Source organism: Muntiacus reevesi, chromosome 2 (assembly GCF_963930625.1).
Source record: "Muntiacus reevesi chromosome 2, mMunRee1.1, whole genome shotgun sequence".
Lineage (NCBI taxonomy): Eukaryota > Metazoa > Chordata > Mammalia > Artiodactyla > Cervidae > Muntiacus > Muntiacus reevesi.
Genome location: NC_089250.1, coordinates 67,320,442 through 67,342,469, shown reverse-complemented (window position 1 = coordinate 67,342,469; position 22,028 = coordinate 67,320,442).

Sequence of the window (22,028 nt, the reverse complement as noted above, 5' to 3'; positions counted from 1 at the left end):
GTGGAGGGAAATTAGCATACTCTGTTGTTAGACCATTATTAAAATGACAGTTGGGAAAATATTTGAAAAATATTGTCTTTCCTTGTGTTTTCCTTTTCGACATTGCTGTTATTGTTTTTTATCTTTCTGGTGACTTCTGTTGGTTGCACAATTTTGAAATTTCAGATCATTAATGGAAACCATTTTGGGACATTTGTACTTAAACAAAATCCATGGTGTTGGAACTGGGGCTTTGTAATGGATTTTGCATTTGTGTGCAAACAAGCCAAACCGGTCCCACCTTTGAAAGCGGGTGAATCAGAGGCAACCAGGTAATAATCTTTTGTTGCTTAAATCTTAGGAGAGGCACATTGAACACTTGTAGCTGGGTGCTTCTTGCAGCTGGGTCTGTCTGTGCTTGGGCTGAGAAGAGCGCGCAAAGAAAACGATGATCTTTTCATCATTGTCTTTAGAAGGACCCTGAAAAGGATCCAGTGAGACCACTGGACTCACATGACCTGGTGATGCCACTGAGTAACTGAAGAAACATGAAAAAGTCATTTTATTTTCTTACCTGTGAAAATGGTACTCACCCCCAGGGTGTCATGGCCAAGTTCAAGTGAGATGAAGCCAATTGTCAGCTCTGGAGAACCACATTGACTTGACAGGTGACAGCAACTTCAGTTGCCAGTTCTGTTATCTTATTTGGTCTTTTCCTCTGGGGATGGGGCTTCCTTGATAGCTCAGTGGGTAAAGAATCCACCTGCAATACAGGAGACCCTGGTTTGATTCCTGGGTCGGGAAGATCTCCTGGAGCAGGGATAGGCTACCCACTCCAATATCCTTGGGCTTCTCTTGTGGCTCAGCTGGTACAGAATGGCCACAATGCGGGAGACCTGGGTTTAATCCCCGGGCTGGGAAGATCCCCTGGAGAAGGGAAAGGCCACCCACCCCAATATTCTGGCCTGGAGAATTCCATGGACTGTATAGTCCATGGGTTACAAAGAGTTGGACATGACTGAGCGACTTTCACTTTCACTCCGGGGATGAGATGTGGGCATACTCTCCTGGATGCTCACCTTTCCACCGTCAGGCCACCCGTGGTCATAGTCTTCAAGTCCCCATTGGTGTGAGTGGGCTCTGCCAACAGTGCGTTCCTGCCACTGCGTGGGTTCCCTGTGACCACGAGCTGCTCAGTTGAGGAAGACAGTCTTTCCAGGAAAAAGAGAGTTTTCACATTCTTTTTCATCATATTAGCAAAAATTAATTCCTTAATTCTATACATTTATGGGATATCTACTCTGCCATGTAGAGGGTGATTCTGGTTCTCATCCTTCAAGACTGATAGTCCAAGGCAACTCAGGATGTGTGTATTTCTTCCGAACCTGGAAAAATATGTGGATTGATGACTTGATTGATTGATCCAGTGATTAACTGACCATTTGTTGAGACTTTAATGACTTAGGTGCTGTGCTGGACACGGGGGATGTGAAAGTGAGCATGATAAAATCTCTACCCTCAGAGTCACCCAACTCTTTGGATGCTTTGTGGGGTTAGTCACACACTCAGAGTCTGAGGTGCCCTCTCTCCTCTCAAGAGATTCTGGTCAGGCATCTGGATTTTGAATATATATTTTGAATAAGCCCCTTGATGAAGGAGAGAAATCTGGAAACACTGCTCTGGAGAATTCATTCATTCTCTCTCTCTCTCTCACACACACACACACGCGCATCCCAAGATCAGTGTGAGAGAACCAGAAAATGTTGCTCAGAGTTGAAGTTTACCTGCTTAGCAGAAACATGTTCCCTGGCTCCACCTGGCTTTCTGGACTGCCCCCGCTCCCCAATCAAGATTTGGTCAAATTGCTCCTGTCCCCAGCAGTGACATTAGAGATAGATTCAGTTCAGTTCAGTTCAGTCACTCAGTTGTGTCCGACTCTTTGTGACCCCATGAGTTGCAGCACGCCAGGCCTCCCTGTCCATCACCAACTCCCAGAGTTTACTCAAACTCATATCCATCGAGTCAGTGATGCCATCCAGCCATCTCTCCTCACAATTTTGAAGTTCCAATAGAAAACTAAAGTCCACATTTCCTTCATAAATATGCACATTTTTAAATGAAAAAATACAGATAAATATTAGTATGCATTATGCCATAGTTTTGGCCCTCTTATCAGTAAATCTTTTGGAAAGGAAACGCTTCGAATTGCTGTTTGATTTCAGGTTCTTTTGGCACACCACCAGTTGTGTAACTGATATATTATTTTTGGATATAATTTTAGCAATGGCTATTTAGCAACCCTCATTCTGTAACAAGTACCCTACGAAGCACATTCCGTGTGTTATCTCGTTTAATCTTTGCGGCCAACTCATAAAGCTAGTATTAGTATTATTTTTCCCATTTATAACTGATGTGACTGAGGCTTGGAGAGATGGCTGTCTTGCCCTAAGTAATACTTCCAATGTTGGCATTACTAATTTTCCACTCTTACAAATGGCACTGAGAAGCCATAAACCTTTGGATATAAACCTTTGACCATGGGCTTGATTAGTGCCTTGTAATTGATACCTAGAAGGGGGATACTTCTGTGACTCTGGGCCTCATCTGGACCGGCCCTGTTCCCATTTTCTTCTCTCTTGGTGGTCCTTGTGGTCCAGGAGCCCAGGGTTTTCAATGCTCCACAAGTGCTGTGCCCTGGCCTTTTTGTACACTCTTCCTGCCACAAAGAGAGGGACATGAACTGGGGCTCCCGAGATTCACCTTCTCAGCCCCCGACGTCCCCTGATGTCTCTTTGGGCAGTGACATGTAAAGGCCAATAAGATCAGGTCAGAGCGAAGCTGTGACAAGGTGTCAGCACCAATGGCTGTATCTGGATTGTGACAAGCACCTGGTCAAACTTTCTCCATGACCCCTGGGTGGTGATTGACAAAGAGCATCAGTCATCAGAACAGCCAGTCCGAAAGCAGAAGAAAATGTTAAAGGCAGCTGTGAGAAGCCCCCCAGGCCTCCTGCCACTGTGAGCCCCGGGGGACGTTGTCAGTGGGGAGACCTACCCAGGTTGGGGCAGCAAAAGGGGGTTGCCTTTCAGAGTAAGACCAGAGTTAAGGCCAGGAGAGGCTGTGGATATTTGCAGGTGTGAAGGTCTCCAATTCTTGGAGGTTCCCTCCTGCCATCATCAAAATCATTTAAAAGGCATTCGCAATTCAAATTAAGGATGCAAGTTGAGATGCATTCAGTAGTTGCCATCAGTAGTTATTTTCCAGGCATCTGATGAAAAATTATTATTATTTTTTTGTTTTACATTTTCTTCTAATGACCTACTGGAGCTGTATTTTTTAAGGTTGTAATATTTTTGGAGGCTGTTGAATAAAACTATAAGCCTGAGTCTGTAATATGTGCAGGGACACCTCCCCACTCCACCCCTGATGCCGCCACCCTCTCATGAACTTTCAAGAAAGGGATCTGCTGGCTTCTTTGTGACCCAAGTTCAAACCCTTCCTGTGGGGCCTTCTCTGCTCAGCCCCCACACTCATCTGGTATCTCCTTCCTCAGTACTCTGCTAGCACTGAGCTTTCATAAGCACTTGGGGGAGATTTCAGTTCAGTTTTTACCATATCTGCCTCTTCTACTGGAACCTGAGCTGGGACTCTCTCACGTCCGAATCCCAAAGACTTAGTGATGGTGCCAAATGGTGCCTAGCAGGATCTCAACAAATACCCACTAAATGCATGGAAGAAAAGGTGAATGACTCGAGCTCTTAAGGATGTCTCTAGCACATGTCTCCCTGAACCAGTGAATCAGCATTTGCTAGCAACTTAAGAGAAGAGCAAATTCTTCGGTTCCTACTCTAGACCTACTGAGTCAGAAGCTCTGGACTAGCATTAGCTCCAGGTGAAATCCATGCACTGAAAATGGAGAACCATCTAGACTCGGGCTTCTCAAAATGCAATGTGCATACTAATCACCTAAAGATCTTTTAAAAATACCATCTCTGATTCACTGGTTTGGAGAAGGACCAGAGGTTCTGCATTTCTAACAAGTTCTTTGATAATACTGGTGCTGGTCCATGGACCACACTTTGAGTAGTGAGGCTTTTGTCTACCCCAGTCCAAGGTCTAGCTGATTCATTGCCAGGCACGGAGAAAGAAACCTGTACTTGGACAGTGATGTCAGTTCTCTGAGCTTCACTTTCCACATATACCACATAGAGATAATGATGTTTATACTTATTGAGCTAATTATCATGAATAAAGGAAATAATATATGCAAAGCACAATGCTTGGGGCATAATAAATGCTCGGTAAGTATTTTTCCCTTCCTTCTCCCCTTTCTACATGACTTCTTTTCATTTTTTCTTTCTCATCGAGATGTTAAACTTAAACACAAAGACTACTCTTATCTTTCTGATGCTAGCCAGTAAGGGTAGTTATCTGAACAATATTAAGTAAAGAGAAAAACCTTTAAAATTTCCTCCAACTTTTCTTACAGTCTTTTAGGGTTTGACAGACAGCATAAAAAAAGATGGGGTGAATTCACAAGAGGTCAGAATGAGGAATAGAAAGAAAGAGGTTTTCTTCTAGCAGGCTGAGACTCAGGGAAGCAGAGCTAAGAGAACACCCATGTGGTTCAGAGCCAGCAGCTGTCTCCCAGGCACCCACCGCATGCCACACTGCCCAGTATTTGGGCACATGGCCTCACTGGGATACTGGGGAGGAGCGGATGGAGGAATGGAATGTGGGGGCCTTGGAAACACCTTCCTAATTGTGATCATTTGTCTTCCTGCAAGACACAAACCCTCATTTGGACTTGGCTGGGGATTGCGTAGGCAGGGGAGGTATGGGACGTGGTGGGGAGGAAGTCGGCATGAAATTAATTCCCTGCCTTTCCCTTCTGGAATGCCAATAATGTGCTGAGGACAGTGGGCAGTGCAGTTGGCTGCCAGCCCCCCTCCCCATCCTGGGCTCAGAGCCTCTGGGTCTTCTTGTCTGGGGGCACAAGGATCGCCAAGCCTGTAGCATCCTGCCCCTTGTATGTTACAACCATCCCGGGGAACTTGGCGATCTTCCCTGTGACCCAGCCCCCACTAGGGTTTCTTTCATAACAACACTCACGAGATCATTGGATGGGGCAGCAAACATCAGTGACAAAACCCAGGAGAACCTGCTCCAAATGGCAACATACTGACCAATCAGAGGGGCTGGGAGCCCATCTGCACTGCCCAAAGCTCGCCAGAGCCTCACACTGTTGCACCACACTGCTTCCCCCAACTCCCTTCAATGTCTCTGGAGCCAAAATCTAAACTGGCCAAGGCATCTGGGACTTTATTTTATCATGTACTCGATGGCTCTGAATCAGCATTAAAACGTTTCTCACTTAGATTTGTTTCACATTTACATGAGCTTATGTTTATACCATCTAATGGTAGGAAATGGGCCTTGGTAGATTCCAGGCAAAGGCTGTCATCTGATGGGTGGGGCCATGCAGTGCACGGAGTCCAGGCGACCCGCCTGAGATCCCTCGGCCACATGGCCCATGTAGGACCAGCACTGCCTCCGAGACCAGTACCCTTTCAGTGGCACCACGAGGCGGGCACACTCAGCTTCAGCTTCTGGGAAGACCTGCTCACATTATTTGCCCAGGAGTCAGCTAGGAATTTTGAAGTTCGAGCTCTATAGACAAATGATTGCAGGTGTTTCCCCACTGCAGGTGTTTCTAGAAACCAGATAGAAAAGTCTATGGCCCACGGGGCACTGCTCACCTGTGTGAAAAGGAGTCTAGTCCCTGGTCCAGGAAGCTCTGTGCTGACTGGCCAGTGAGAGAGATGACCAGAGAGGAAGAGAAGCCCCCAGGAGAGCGGGAACCAAGCTCCCAAGAGGACTCAGTGGGACAGGAAGGACTAGCGAGGGACCCAGAGAGGTGTTCTCACGCTGTTTGGTGTTTCCAGTTAAGGTGGTGAGGGCTCCTTCACATCGGCATCTACTAAGTAGCGCAGCACCTATGTGTGACCAATACACATATGCATCCACACATATATCTGTCCACAGAATTTTTCTGTTTTAGAAGCAATGCATGCTTGCTCTTGATAACTTGGAAAATACAGAAAATAGGAGATGGGGCTTCCCTGGTGGCCCAGTGACTAGGACTCCACACTTCCAATGCAGGGGGGTGGGGGGTGGGGTTTCCAGGTTTGAGCCCTGGTCAGGAAACTAGATCCTGCATGCTGCACCTAAGAGTTCACGTGCAGTACTAAAGATCCCACATGCCTCAGCAGAGACTGAAGGATCCCGTGTGCCACAACTAAGACTCGGTGCAGTCAAGTAAACAAGCAAGTAAATAAATATTTTAAAAACATCAAAAACTAAAAAAAAAGAAAGGAGGAGAGAAAAGGAAATCACTCATACTTTCAACAGAGATGAGCATTCTTAACCTCGTAGGTACATTCCCGTATTTTTCTCAGTATCATTTTACCCAGTGGAGTCCATACTGATTCTGTTCTTTTACATCTCACTTGTTTCACTTAACAAGTGCATTTTCCTTATGGTTATGAATTGTTTATCCACAGTCCCCTTCTGAATGCATAGCAGTTCACCACTGTTTGCTTATCCTTTAGACAACAATTGGACCTTTGGATTGTTTTTGAATTTTTCACATGATAATGTGAAAATAAAAACCAACTTCATACCCAGAACTTTCATATATAAAGAGTTAATCATAATAAGGACCTACTGGATAGCACAGGGAACACTACTCAATACTCTGTAATGATCTATATGGGAAAAGAATCTAAAAAAGAGTGGTTATATGTGTGTGTATAGGTGAATCACTCTGCTGTGTGCCTGAAACTAACACAACATTGTAAATCAACTATACTTCAACAACAAAAAAAAATGACTGTACCCAATAGCTAATAGAGATCATAATGGTATTGAGTTGTTTTCAGAAGAGATTTTTAAAAATGGAAGACAACTCGATCAAAGGTTGATCAAGTTCCAGATGTGCTGGCAAAGTATTTATTTAAAGGGTAGTTCCAATTTTCCATCCCATCAGCCCTGGTTGAGAGGCACATGAAGGGATCTGAGTTGCTATCTCGAGAGATCAGAGCATGTGGGGGCAGTTCAGAGGATGGAAGTTATGGGCTTGTGCTTCAAGTTCAGTTTCACCAAATGCAAGCCTAGCACGAGTCATTTAGTCCTTATGGGCTTCAGTTTTCCCATTGTTGAAATGGAGATGTTAGGAAATTCCCTGGTGGTCCAGTGGCTAAGACTCCATGCTCCCAGTGTAAGGGGCCTGGGTTCAATCCTTGGTCAGGGAGCTATACCCTGCATGCCACAACTAAGAGATATAGAGTGTCACAACTAAGATTGGTGCAGTTAAATAAATAAATAAACAGAAAAAAAAATCCGCCCCCCAGCCCCACAACGGAGATGTTATATGGCTCCCTTATAGGGTCATTTCCAGAATTTAATGAGTTACTGCATGTGACATGCCTACAATGGCGTGAGTAGTAAGCACTCGACAGCAGCAACTAGTAAAGATAATAATAACGGCCAGGGTCTCAAAGGCCCAGACCCCTGGTTCATGCTCTTGGTAGTTGCAGGGAGCCAGGGCTGACCCTAGACTCAGGGGGTCTGGGCACACGCCCTCTCCTTATACGTTCCACTGAACAAATTCTTATAATTTAGTCATGACTTTTAAGGTTTGGAATGGCGGCTTTTACATTTTCCTGAAGTACCATTGCCGGCTGCTCTGTGTTACACTCCCTGTTTATATTGCAATGCAAATTATTCCTGGTGGAGAGTTTACAAACTGCACTTCCATTATTAATAGGGTTATGATTTTCCCCATTCCACTCTTATCTCTATTGCCTGTGTCATACATAATTCATGCTCACTGCCCTTCGCTGGTCTCAGTGCCAGGGCACAGCGCTCTCTCTCTCTCTCTCTCTCTCCCTTCTTCCGAGGACAGTAATTGGCATTCAGTGAGAGTGCAATGGCCGTAGCCCCCGCCTCAGGCTCTCTCGGAAGGCGTTCCCTGGAAGGGCTCACTTGCAGGGGAGGTAGAAGTCCTGGACAACGATGGTCTAGGCTTGAGATCCAGTGCCCGCTGAAGTCTGAGTCTTTAGGCAGACCCACGTGGGGCTTCCAGGGTTCCTAGCACAGAAATGGTCGGTCAGAAGGGAACCTCGGTTGAGGATGGGTTGCCGGATGCCCGGGAGCACTGAACTGACTTCTAGTGGGGTCTGAGCGTGCTTGTGGGAAAGGCAGGTTCTCCATCCTCACCGCGTATTCCCCATTGCTGCTGTTTAGTTATTAAGTTGTGTCCAACTATTTGTGACCCCACGGACATGGCTCTGCTATCCATGGGGTTTTCCAGGCAAGAATACTGGAGTGGGGTGCCATTTCCTCCTCCAGGGGATTTTCTGGACCCAGGGTTCGAACCCGCCTCTGTTGCATTGGCAGGCAGGGTTTTGCATTGGCAGGCAGGTGTTTTTTTTGTTTTTTTGTTTTTTTTTTTTTTTTTTTACCATCTGAGCCACCAGGGAAGCCCATCACTTATATTTGGGAGCTAACAAAATGATACAAATGAACTTATTTACAGAACAGAAATACTTATAGGAAGCAAACTTATGACTATCAAAGGGTGGAGAGAATGAATTAGGAATTTCTGATTAACAGATACACACTACTATATATAAAATAGACAAACAATAAGGATTTACCATATAGCACAGGGAGCTGTACTCATTAATTTGTGATGTTGTTGTTGCTGTTCTTTTGCTAAGTCGTGTCGAACTCTTTGCGACCGCGCGGACTGCAACATGCCAGGCTTCCCTGTTCTTCACTATTTCCTGGAATTTTCTCAGATTATAACCTCTAATGGAAAAGAATCTGAAAAAGGATATATATATATATATATATATATATATATATGTATATATATATATATATACACACAACTAAATTGCCCTGCTATGCACCTGAAATTAACACAATATTGTAAATCAACTATATATTTTATTTAAAAATATTTACACAGATTCTCAGAAGTCAAAGCTGAAAGTACAGAAAGGTACATATACTCAGAAACCCACATGGGAGCACACACACACACATGGACTCATCCACACACCCGTGGACAGAGGCACCTATAAACAAACACATATGTAACTAGACACGGGCGTAAACACACACAAACGCAGGCGGTGCTCACTTCCAGGAAACCTTGCTTCCTCCCCGACGTGCTGGGTGCGTGGAAAGCCACAGCCAACACACGCAGACCCACTCACTCTTCAAGGGCCCTGAGCTCCCCACTGAATCATGAAGCGCTTTCCTGTTTCAGTTTATTTTCTTCTGGCAAAAGGGAGCAACTTATTTCCAAGAAGTGGAGCCAGGGGAGCTTTCTGAGCCCGCGCTGCGGCTGTGGCACATTTTGGTGTCCTGTCCTCCCACGACGCTCTGTTTACACAGCTCCTGTTTCCCCGGGGCCCTAAGAGGTACCACCTCTGAGTTCCACGCAAAAGACAGTTGCAGTCTTTACAGCTTCTGTTTGTTGGCTGTTTGCAATACCCCTCTGGTCATTGCTAAGGATAAGGGGGTGACTTTTGCTACCCTCTCTTTTTTGGAGGTCTTAATTCTAAGCTCTGGGAGCTGATAGCTGACTTCAAGCTTCCTCTTTATGCCAAGTCTCCAAGAAAAGCGTCCTCCTTGGCCACCTGGAGCAGTCACTTTGTGCTAGAGAAGCTCTTTTCCATGAATTAACCCTCTCGAAGACAAGATTGCTTGCTGGTTTGTTTTCTGTTGTCTTCTTATCAGGAGCAGTGCCAGGCACACAGGAAGAACTTAATGAATATTTGGAGGTGCTATTGTTTTTTTAAAAATCTTTATTGAATTTGTTACATTTTCATTTCTGTTTTGGTTTTTTGGCAGTGGGGCACGTTGGAACTTAGTTCCCCAACCAGGGATTGTACCAGCATCCTCTGCATTGAAAAGCAGTTTTAATAACCACTGGACCACCAGGCAAGTCCCCAAAGTGCTATTGTGTTTTCTCATTTTACAGATGGAGGAACTGAGGCTTACAGTGGTGCCAGCCTCAAACCTATATTTACGAGGTGAACATGAAATTGAAGCCAGGTAGCTGGCCCCACAGTGCAAGCTCACAACCCCTGTTCTGTGATGTCGGGAGAGTTTGGACTTGCTGATTTGAGGGGCCCTTAATCTTGGGAACCGTGTAACTTCTGATTTATGCCACAGTCCCTTAAAGGTTAATGGAGAGCCCGACTCATGGAAGCTGAACCCCATAATCAGGGTTATTGGGTCACTCCTCTGACTAGTTCCACTGGTTTTTGGGGTTTTCCTATTCCTTGTCTGTCCAAGTCTGGCTTAGTCCCCACCCAGAACTTCCTGGGATCACAGGTTCCAGTTTCTCAGAGATGAAAACATACTCAAACCAAGCCCAGTTGAGGGTCTACTCTGGGCTCATTAGGAAGGTCTCATCCTTGGGAACTCAATGGCTGTGCGATGGTGCAGATTGATTCATTGATTGACTGATTCATTTATTCAGTGCATATTTCCCATGTCATGGGCCTCATGTGATATTCCCTAGGAGACAGAGTTGAAGTAGGCATAGCCGTTTTTCTCTAGAAGTGCAGTCTAGTGGATGGAACACGTATAGGACTGAATAAATCCTGGGGCATGAGATGAATGCAATAAGGAGGCTGGGGCACATTAAAGAGAAAAAATGTCTATCTAACTTCAAATTCTCAAAGTACAGTGAACAATAGAATCACCTTAAACTATAAATTCAGGGGCCCCTGATATTCCACCTTGGAAAGTCTGGGAAGAGGTCCAAGAATCTACTTACTTATCCATCTCTCCAGGCAATTCTGGGACAAGTGGTCTGGGGTGGAAGGACCACACACTGAGAAAATCTGTACCAAGAAGTCAGAGAAAATTTCAAGGGGACAATACTGTACTTTAAAGGGTGGATTAAGATTTGTCAACAAGCAAAAGCAGAAAAGACCTTACAATGCTATAAAGTAATTTTTAAAATATATGTTGTAAAAATAATCAAATGATGAAGAAATAAATGAAGTAAAAAGTAAAAATGACTCACTCGGGGCAACCAATGTCCTAAGATTAGTATGCATCCTATGAGATATTTTTCTATTAACATAAAAAATTTGAGTATAACCCCCACGCATCCGTATAGCTACATCTGTTACTCTGTTTGTACATTTACAGATATGGCTTAGGGAGAGGGTACCACCGTCACCTTGGCCTCCACTAATGCTGGAATGTATATTGATACCTTCAAGATGCTCTAGCACACAGCGGTTTCCTTTTTCTGTTCTCCTAGGGTTTAAAGGATTCTTCCTCTTAGGTCCTCCCTATCTTCTGTGCTTTGAAAAAACCAATACAGCTTCTTCTATTTTATTTAGTTTATTTTATAGATAACTTTCATTGAAGTATAATATATATGTGTCTGTATCCTAAGTGTGTGTGTGTGCATGCTCAGTTGCTCAGTCGTGCGCAACTCTTTGCAACCCCATGGACTATAGCCCGCCAGGCTCCTCTGTCCGTGGGATCCTCCGGGGAAGAATACTGGAGTGGGTTGCCATTCCCTTCTTCAAGGGATCTTCCTGACCCAGGGATCAAACCCAGGTCTCCTGCATTGCAGGTGAATTCTTCACCATCTGGGCCAACAGGAAAGCCCACATATCCTAAGTGTGCTGTTGCTGCTGCTGCTGCTAAGTCACTTCAGTCGTGTCCGACTCTGTGTGACCCCATAGACAGCAGCTCACCAGGCTCCCCCATCCCTGAGATTCTCCAGGCAAGAACACTGGAGTGGGTTGCCCTTTCCTTCTCCAATGTGCGAAAGTGAAAAGTGAAAGTGAAGTCGCCCAGTTATGTCCAACTCTTAGTGACCCCATGGACCGCAGCCTACCAGGCTCCTCCATCCATGGGATTGTCCAGGCAAGAGTACTGGAGAGGGGTGCCATTGCCTTCTCTGTATCCTAAGTATACAGCTACTCAATTTTCTGAAACTGACTACATTCGTGTGACCAGATCGTTATCATGACAAAGAATGTGAGCAATGACCCATCCAATCCCACTCATTGTGCCCCACTTCACACTGGGACTCAGGAGAATTTGGGGCAGGATGAGGGATGGATTTGAGATCCAGATATGGTACTGTATACCAGGCCATTCCATTTTCCTTTTATATTACCTCTCCTCCAAGATGTTCACTTTGAACTTCTGTCTTTGAAGGATGCTCCCAAAGGAGCATCACACAAAAAGGGTTTGGCCCCAGCAGGGGCAGATGGCTCTAAGCAAAGTCCAGAAGATGGGTCCTAGGAGACAGGAGACGAGGCAGTCTGGAGTGATCCTCAGAGTGGCTCAGACACTGCTGACGTGTGGATCTCAGCCAGTTCCTGTGCCATCTTGCTGCTTCTTTGCACAAACATGCCACTGGAAGTGCCCAAAAGACTTCTTTGAGTTGAGTTCCAGCGCAAATGGCCCTTCTCTCCTTTCCTCCACTCCTTGCACCAGCCCCTTTCAGATCTTGGGGAACCATCTCTTATGTTCTTTGAGGCTTGTTTCTTCTTGAACTTCTTGAATTGTCACAGTGAACTCTGGGCCCTGGAGTCCTCTAAAGATTTTATTTAATTGTATTTCATTATATATGTCTTTTTCTCATTTTTAAGGAGTACATACTTGTGGAAAAACATGCTGATTATAAAGCAGCGTACAAAGGCTAACTCTTTCTTATTTGCTTACAGTTCTCCCTTCCCATTGCTCCGGGAAACTACCCTGAGCAGAACTGATGTGTGTACTAGATCTGTCTCTTTGTCTCTCTCAGTTTTCGCCAAGAGTGGGATCATATTATCTGATTTTACAACTTTTTTTTTTTACTTCTCTGGCATTAACAATGATCCATGCACATTCTTCCAAATAAATCTGCTTCATCTCTTTGTCCATACAAATCTACTTTATTCTTTTTAACAACTTCATAGAGGTTAACAGATTGGATGTGCCACAAATGACTTAGCTCTTCTTTTTGGCATTTGAGTGGTCCCTACTTTCGTTATGACAAACAAGGGTGCTGTTAACATGTTTTACATGTATCCATCTCCGAGGACTTCAATGGGAAAGAATCTGGAAGTTTGTTGGCTGAAGGCAAAGCACATCTGCTTTTTAAATGTTGTTGTGTTGCAGTGACATATGCTCTTATCAACAGAGTAATGCCCAACTTCTTGTCTCTCTTTAGCCTCTGGATATTCTAAGTCTTTTAAAATGTTTAGCAATTTTTAGGTGGAAAAGAATATCTTGTTCTAGTTTTTGTTCCTCTGGGTGCTGATAGCATCTTTCCAAATTTTTTTCTTTTAAATATAAACTAGCTTTTTCAAGGAAAGAGCCAAGGGATGAAGTCGTGAGGACCTGGAATGTTTGGGGAACCGGGAGAAAGTCTGTGAGTCTGAAACTCGAGGTGCATGGGTGGAGAAGATGGTGGAAAAGTTGCCAGAGGCCAGATCACTGCAGGATGCTTCCCAGGTAGTGCAGTGGTAACAAATCCACCTGCCAGTGTGGAAGACCCAAGAGACATGGGTTCGATCCCTGGGTCAGGAAGATCCCCGGAGTAAGAAATGGCAACCTGCTCCAGTATTCTTGCCTGGGAAATCTCATGGATAGAGTAGCCTGGCAGGCTACAGTCCATGGGGTCACAAAGAGTTGGGTACAACTGAGTGACTAAGTATACACATAAACAAACACACAGATCATAAAAGGCCATGTGTGCCTGGGTAAGGAGATGGACTTTACCTTAAAAGCAATGGGAACCAGTAAGGCTTTTCAGAAGAGGGTGGTGGAATGATCAGATGTGTGTGTTAGCATCCCTGCAGGGATTAGATTGGAAGGTGGGGGGATGAGATAATGGCTATTTGTGGGAATGGGCAAAAGAAGTCATGTTCAAGAAGCTTACTGACTTTCTTAATGGCATATTTGACCTGGGTTAGGTGGGGGTGGTAGTGGGACTTGGCCCAGAAGAAGGTCAGGTCTTCTGAAAGATTATTTCAACTTTTTAGTTTCCACTCAGTGAAGGTGACACCAGGCCCATCACCACTGGCCATGGCCTCTCTTGGTCTAGTCATCTGGATGCTGGAAGCAATGCCACTAGGGTCTTCTAATTCCAACAAGGTGGGGGCTTTGAGAGGGCTTTCTCTCTCCTCTTGGCAAAGACAAGCTCTATGCTGCCCCTACTGGATGATGATCTGAGCTCAGCTGACTGCCTCTCTTCTGCGATGCTCTGAGTTAAACCTGCAAAGCCATCAGTTTGGCTGCATACATACCCGTTTGGGATGCATGGGCTATCGTCCTGGGAGTTTAGGAGGTTTACACTCAGTCTCAGCCCTTGAGGAACAAATTATGAAGATAAGGCCTATGTCCATGAAATGGAGATTCCATAGCTACAAAAGACAATGCCCTTAAATCCCTGGGGCTTCAGACTAAAGCAGGAATGGTGGTGGTTTGTGTCTTTATGCAAATGTATGTGCAGGTTTTTCACGAATCTCAAGGCCTCCCACCTGACTGATTCCCGTTCTACTAGACTTCTTGATTCTTAGACATCTACAACCTAGTAGGATAAAGACCAGATGTTTGGTTATTTTTTTCCCATGGCCTCAACCAACACCTACCAAGCCTTCTCCAGTTTTGGACAGGGGTGCCATGACCCATCTACTTGGCCCAACCAGAAAGCTCGCAGGGTCTCTGAACTCCGAACTCCGAACTCTGAACTCTCTTTCATTCCTTTAATACTCCATCCTATAGGTCATCTGTATGTCTAACATCCCATAGATGGTTCCTCCTAAAATAGCTACAATCCTCCCACCTTTCTCCATTTTTATCACCACGCTGATCCAAGCATGTCTCAACTTGGAGAGCACAGTAGACTGACACTGTCCTTCCATTTCTGCCCACCTAAAATCTACTCCTCCTGTAGCAACCAGGCGATTACAACACAGAATGGTTCATGCTACTCATGTGCTTTAATCCCTTCAATGGCTTTGCATTGCTGTGAGAAAAATAACCTTAACTTCTTGCTTAAGAGACTATTTGATCTGGCCCCTGATAACCTCTTGGACTTCATCTGGGGCCAGTCTCCCTAGCTTGCTGTTTTCACTTCCTCAAAGAAGTCAGCCCCTTCCCTGTCCTTTGACTGCTCTTCCTTGTGCCTGAAACCCTATTTCATATGCTTGACTCCTGCATGGGAGCCCCATCTTCTTTAGGGTTTCAGGGAGGCACTTCAAGACCACCCTATTGAAGGAGAAGGATCAATCACTCTTTAATCTCAGCATTCTGTTTTTCCTTTATATTGTGTCATTTTCCCTTTCATTGAAGTGTATCATGCACACAATGAAGTACCTTAAGCCTATGAAATTTAAGCGTACAGTTCCATGAGTTTTACATATGTCTACCTTCCTGGCCTTACCACCAGCTCCTTCATCAGCACTCATATACTTACTGTTATTTCTCTGATTTGCAAAGAGAAAAGATCTGATAATATACCATTATGGCACTATTGTGGAGAAACAGATACTGACCACTGGCTGAGTGTATAAATTCTTACAATCCCTTCAGGGGGCATTTTCACTCTACTAGATGTTAAAACACACATACTTATTGAGGCAACAATTTGTCTCTCAGAAATTAATCCTACGGATACATGCTTATCTATGTGTGAAGGTAAGTGTACCAGATATGCACCACACCACTTCAGAGTGTGAAAATGTTGGAGACACCCTAAGTTGCTGCACAAGGGGTAGGTTATAGAAATTGCAGTGTGGTTATCCCACGGAATACAATAGAAGCTGTTAGCAAGAATATATGATGCCGTGGGAAAATCCTCACGCTGGGTCAAATGGGAAGAGGCGTAGGACTATGCAGATGGGTAGGGCATCTGCATAAAGGGAGGGCATGTTTAGCTGTCCATACCCGGGTAGAGACCCGTTAACCCCAGAAGCTAGTTAGAGTTATTCTTTAGGGAAGAGAATTCGGGAACTGGTGTCTTGGGTGGGAGGGAGATGTTTCCTATTACATCTTTTTGAATTGTGGGACTTTCTTCTTCCTATATATGTGCAACACCTTTTGAAAAACATAAAAAATAAAAGTCTCCAGACTCTGAAGGACAATGTGCAACAAGAACAAACTCTGATACGTCAGGCCAGGGTGGCAAGGACGACCTGGGCTGACTTGGTCTCCAGGGCTTGGAGGATAGGCTGACTGACAACTTGGCTTTCAGGGTGCCCTGGAGGGGCTCTCTGGGGAAGAGCAGCTTCCCAAAGCTGCAGTGGAAGCCAGAAGAGGCTCTGTTGGGGAACCCAATCAAGGATGCTCCGTAGGGCATGTTGTATGGGGTGCCCGCACCATTCCCCTCGACAATGTATGTCATCCTTGTCTCAGATGGAGGCATGGTCAGTGAGTATGGCCCAGGAATTGTCCTTTCCCAGTTCCTAGATCCATTGGTGGACAGTTTTCTTTTTACATAGAAAGAGGTCAAAGCTTCAGAACAAACACTTGCTCCAACAGGCAACCAGCTGTTCTTCTGCTCGGCTGTCAATGACCGGAGTGAGGATCAGGGGCTTGGGAGGGAGCCAGAGGGGAGTTTGAATCACAGAGCAGCCATGAGCAGCTGTGTGTCCTTGGGCAAAGCAGAGCTCTGTGCCTCAGTTTCCTGGTTTGTAGCCTGGGATCAGAAGTCTTGTCCAGGTAAGGAACAAATCAGATGACATCTGCATGCTTGTGTGGTGAAAACCCAAGGCTCTGCGGATGGGCAATTTTTCTTCTAGAATGCATTGCTTTCCTGGGACTACCATATCAAATTACCACAAGCAGGGTGGCTTAGAACAACAGAAATGTATTCCCTCATAGTCCTGGAAGCTGGAACCTGAAATCAAGGCGTCAGAGGACTGTGCTATCTTTGGGGGCTCTAGAAAAGGGTCCTCCATTGTCTTTCCAGTGGCCACAATATTCCTTGTGACCGCCTTGCTCCAATCCCTCATCTGTCTTGGAGGCTTTCTCTTTTTCTCTCTGTGATTTCCTCTTTTATCCTTGGGTTTAGGGCTTTCTGGGTGGCTCAGCAGTAAGAATCCATCTACAGTGTAGGAGATGTGGGTTCTATCCCTTGGTTTAGAAGATCTCCTGGAGAAGGAAATGGAAACTCATTCCAGTATTCTTGCCTGGGAAATCCCATGGACAGAGGACCCTGGTGGGCTACAGTCCATGGGGTCACAGACAGAAGTGACTTAGCAACTGGACAACAACAGCAACAATATGGGATTTAAAGCCTATATGGATAATCCAGGATGATTCCATTTCAAGATTCTTAATTTAATTACATCTCCGAAGACCCCCTTTTCCAAAGAAGATTACACTCACAGGATCTGAGGGTTAGGACGTGGGCAAGGTTTTGGGGAAGCCACCCATCAGCCCATATAAGCAAAGAAAGTGGTCATAGAAGCCACCAGGTATGTGTCAAGATCTGACTCCACCTGTGTGCCACGTCGTGGCCGATTCACAGAAGGTGTCAGGTCAAGTTGCATTGTGTCTGAGCCACATGGTATGATTACAGTTGTGACAGAAAGCATGACAGCAGCTTGCATTTGTTTTTCTCTCCTGTCCTTTGCCGCCCAATCAAACCAACACTAACCTTACTTGTGGGCAAGGGAGGTGGCCCAGCACCATTTTGTAAATGTCAACCATAGATTTAAAGCTTCATGGACATTTGGAACTGATGAAGGACTGTCGTCTAGGTAACAGGATTTCATCAACATTAATTTTCTGGCTTTGATATTGTATAACAGTGGTAAGATGCTGTCATTGGGGGCAGCTGGACAAAAGGTCCAAGGGACTCCATATACTATTATTAAATTATTATTACTGCTGTTACAATTATCATTATAACTTCTGGTGAGTTAATAATCATTTTAAAATAGAAAGTTGAAAAAAAATCAAACAACTTGATAATATTCAAAACTCTCACCAGAAAAAATAATCTTTATGGGCCTTTCCAGATTAGACGGTAGAAGGCTGCCCACCTCAAACCCTAGCCTGACATGGGCTGAATTACTACTGCCAGGGTGGCCTGGGATTCCCATCCTCAGAGGCCACTGGGAAGCAGCCTCACCCTGGCCTAGACCCATCCCCACCCCCGGCCTCCTGGCAGCCTGTTCGACCTCCTCCCTGGGAAGGCGGTCCTGCCAGGCCCTCCCCAAGCCTCCCCAGGCCAGGGCTGGCCAGATTTGCAGAGACATGGCTGGGTTGTCCTGGCACCACCTCAGCCTGAAGCCCAGGCTGAGCCCTGCTGTTGCTGCCACTTGCACAGAGCTCTGGCTCCTGTGGGCCTCTCCCTCGTGTTTCCCTGGAGGCACTGCGGCCTCAATGACCCCCTCCTGAGTCAGAAGCTCTGGGCTGCTCAGAGGCGTTCCTCCGGCTGGGGCCGCCCACCCTACCCTGACTCTGGTTGTCATCCGCTGCCTGTTCCTCCTCCCCTTCCTCCTGCAACAGCATGCTTGGTTGTCTGCCTTCCTCCGCCGGCAGACTCCAGCTTCCACCAGTCTGGGCAAGTTGCAGGCACCTTCCCTGGGCCACTCTTCCAGTTCTTTCTCTCCTCCCTCCTCACCCACATGGAAGCTGGCCGTGAGTTCTATCGTGTGGTCTGCTGGTTTGGTGCCCTAGGGGTTATAGACTTGGGAGTCCAGGGACAGACTCAGGGGACTCTAGAAACCCCTGAACTTGTATGCAAAATGTTTGCACATTTTCCCAAGAAAGAAATAGATTTGTAGGTGGATCCAAGGCCCACAGATAATTAAGACTCTCTGAAGGTGCTGTAGCCTAACTATCAGGCGTTCAGTGTCTGGCATCAGCTGGCTGGGCTGAGATACTGTTTCTATCAAGTTGGTTCATCCCCATGCCTCAGTTTCCTCTTATGTAAAATGAACCAAATGAGAGCCTTGATCATGTCTGGAGGTGATATGGAGTAAGTGAAAAGGTCACATCCAGTTCTTGGCACCTCCCCAGGAAAACTTAGTATAGACGCTCTGTTAGTATTTTTAAATTAATTAATTAACTTTTGGCTGCACTGGATCTTCACTGCTGCCTGCGGGCGTTCTCTAGTTGCGGTGAGTGGGGGGTACTCTCTAGTTGTAGTGCACAGGATTCTTAGTCTGGTGTCTTCTCATGTTGCAACTTGTGGGCTCTAGCGCTCAGGCTGAGGGTTGCAGCACTCAGGCTTAGTTGCCTGGCAGCATATGGGCTCTTAGTTCCCTGACCAGGGATCGAATCCATGTTCCTTGCACTGGCAGGCAGAATTTAGCCACTGGACCACCAGGGAAGTCCAATGATCTGCTATTATTTTTATCTGTCTTGAGCACCTAGGATCTCCCTTCATACTTATAACAGTCATGTGGGGGTAGCAGTTATCAACCTCCTTTGAGAGACTTCCCTTACCCCACATCACACAGGCATGAAAAGGCAGAGCTGGGATTTGAACTCATAGCTTTCTTCCTTTCTGCTACACATTACTGTCACTCAACCCAAAGAGAATGAGAAGAGGTAAAGGTGATGGGCTCAGAAGGTGTTTTGTATTTTAAAACCCCTTTATGTGTTCTGAAAAGTCTTTCTGCTCCTGTTTTCTGAGGTGTACTGTGTTTGCACAGGGTAGTAATGAGACAGGACAAAATCCTAGAATGGCCTGACTCCAGGTAATGTACTCTGCTGGAAATCCTTTGCCTTTGGAGATGCTATCCCTCCCTTTACCTAAGGTCTATCTGGTCATTGCTCCAAACCCATTACACACGACAACTGCCCTGGGAACTCCATCTCTGACCTTGTCAGTACTTGCTGCCTTTCAGCACTGACCTTCTTTTATCCTGTCATTTATTACACTGCACTGTGACTTCTTTGATGATCCTCCATTCCTGTCTCTTCAACAAGGTAAAGTTTCTGTTAGAGGCACCTTTTGCCCTGTGTACTCAGCTTGGTTCCTGGTATCTAATAAAGGTCTGACGAGCAGGAATGAATCCTCTCTATTCCTTATCAGGATTAAGTCCAAAGTCTTTACCTTGATCCACAGACCCTGACTAAAATCCTTGCCCTCTACTATGGATGCATCTTGTGCCAATGTCTATCACCTCATGAGCCCAGACATAGTTTCTCTTTTACTTTTTAAATGTAATAGCCTCTCTTGCTTTAGAATGTCCATAGCTCTAGTCACAATTTCAATGTATTTGGGACTTCTCTGGCATTCCAGTGGTTAAGACTCCAAGATTCCAATGCAGGGGGCACAGGTTGATCCCTGGTTGGGGAACTAAATCCCACATGCCCTGGGGCACAGCCAAAAACACCAAAAAGCAATTTCAATGTAATTGATTATGTAACTATAAGTTGAACTATGTGCAATATCTATAAGTGAGATAGTCAAGTGTAGGCAATTTCATATAACTTAAGGGAATAAATGATTTGATAATGGTTCATCCCTGAACTGTAAGCTCTGTGAAGGATACTGCCTAGAAGGGTCCAGTAAATGATAGATACTCAACATTTTCATAATTGATGAGCAGTCCTTGACCTTACATATCCTAAAGTGTTGAGAGTTGTGTAAGCATGCAGAATTTCACACCTTTCTCTGATTTAAGCCAGTTCTTTCTTACAAAGAGGAAGTAAAGAATTCTATCCCCCTAGGCTTCCCTTGTGGCTCTAGCTGGTAAAGAATCCACCTGCAATGCGGGAGATCTGGGTTTGATCCCTGGGTTGGGAAGATTCCCTGGAGAAGGGAAAGGCTACCCACTCTAGTATTCTGGCCTGGAGAATTCCATGGACTGTGTAGTCCATGAGGTTGCAAAGAGTCAGACATGACTGAGTGACTTTCACACACACACAAATCTAGATATTCCAACGAAGCGTCTTGCTTTCCTGAATTCTCTAACCACGTGGGTCTAGGCTCAAGTTTTGATTTAGGCAATCATGGTCAGTGTGAAGCACTGAGAACCATCAGGGCTCAGGCACTTCTCAGAGCTTGTCCTTCTACCAAGAAAGGGAGAGGAGTTTTTTTGGCAGAATCTCAGATGGGCCATTTATAGTAGCTGTTAATGGGCAAAATGTTACCTCTCTGATCCCCAGCTTCCCCATGGGAATATTTATATAGTTAGTCCAGATTCCAGAATTGTAAAGACTAAATGATATAACAAGTGAAGAGCTAATGTAGAATTCTTTTATTATTTTTGCACTCACTGTGGTCAGGACCAGGCGAGAAGGCAGCTTCAGACCTGAAGGTATTGGGGAGTCCATGGACTAAAGATGTTGGCCTGTGTCCCCTGCTGCTGCAGTTATCTCATGCCAGGCAGCAGAGTTGGGACTAAACATTCATTATCTCACTTTGTCTTCAAAATCCCTGCCTGAGGTAAGAACAGAGTTTATTTTTTACAGATGAAGAAACTGGGGTTCACAAAAGTGAAGTTAGTTACCTTATCTATGTTCCCAGCCAGAGGAGGAAGTGGGATTAGAACCCAAGTCACTTTTCTACAGTGTTGTGTTGGCTTCCACTGTACAGCAATGGAAATCAACCACAACTACACACGTATCTCCTCTCTCTTGAGCTTCCCCCTTCTCTTCCCATCCCTCCTCTCTAGGTCATCACAGAGTGCCAGACTGGACTCCCTGTAGAACACAAGTCCTTTTGTTAAAAAAAAAATCAAAAACTTATTTATTTGGCTGCACTGGGTTATAGTTGTGGCATGCAGGGTCTTTAGTTATAGCATGTGAGATCTAGTTCCCTGATCAGGGATGGAACCCGATCCCCTTGCATTGGAAATGCAGAGTCTTAGCCACGGACCACTACGGAAGTCCCCAGAACCCAAGTCTCTATACCAAGAAAAATAGATATTTTTCTCGTTGGGACCTTCCTGTAGACAACAAATATCACTGCTCTTTATGCTCTTCATACATTTCTTTCTTGGCCACTAATCTAATGATAAATAAATAATGGATTGCTGCTG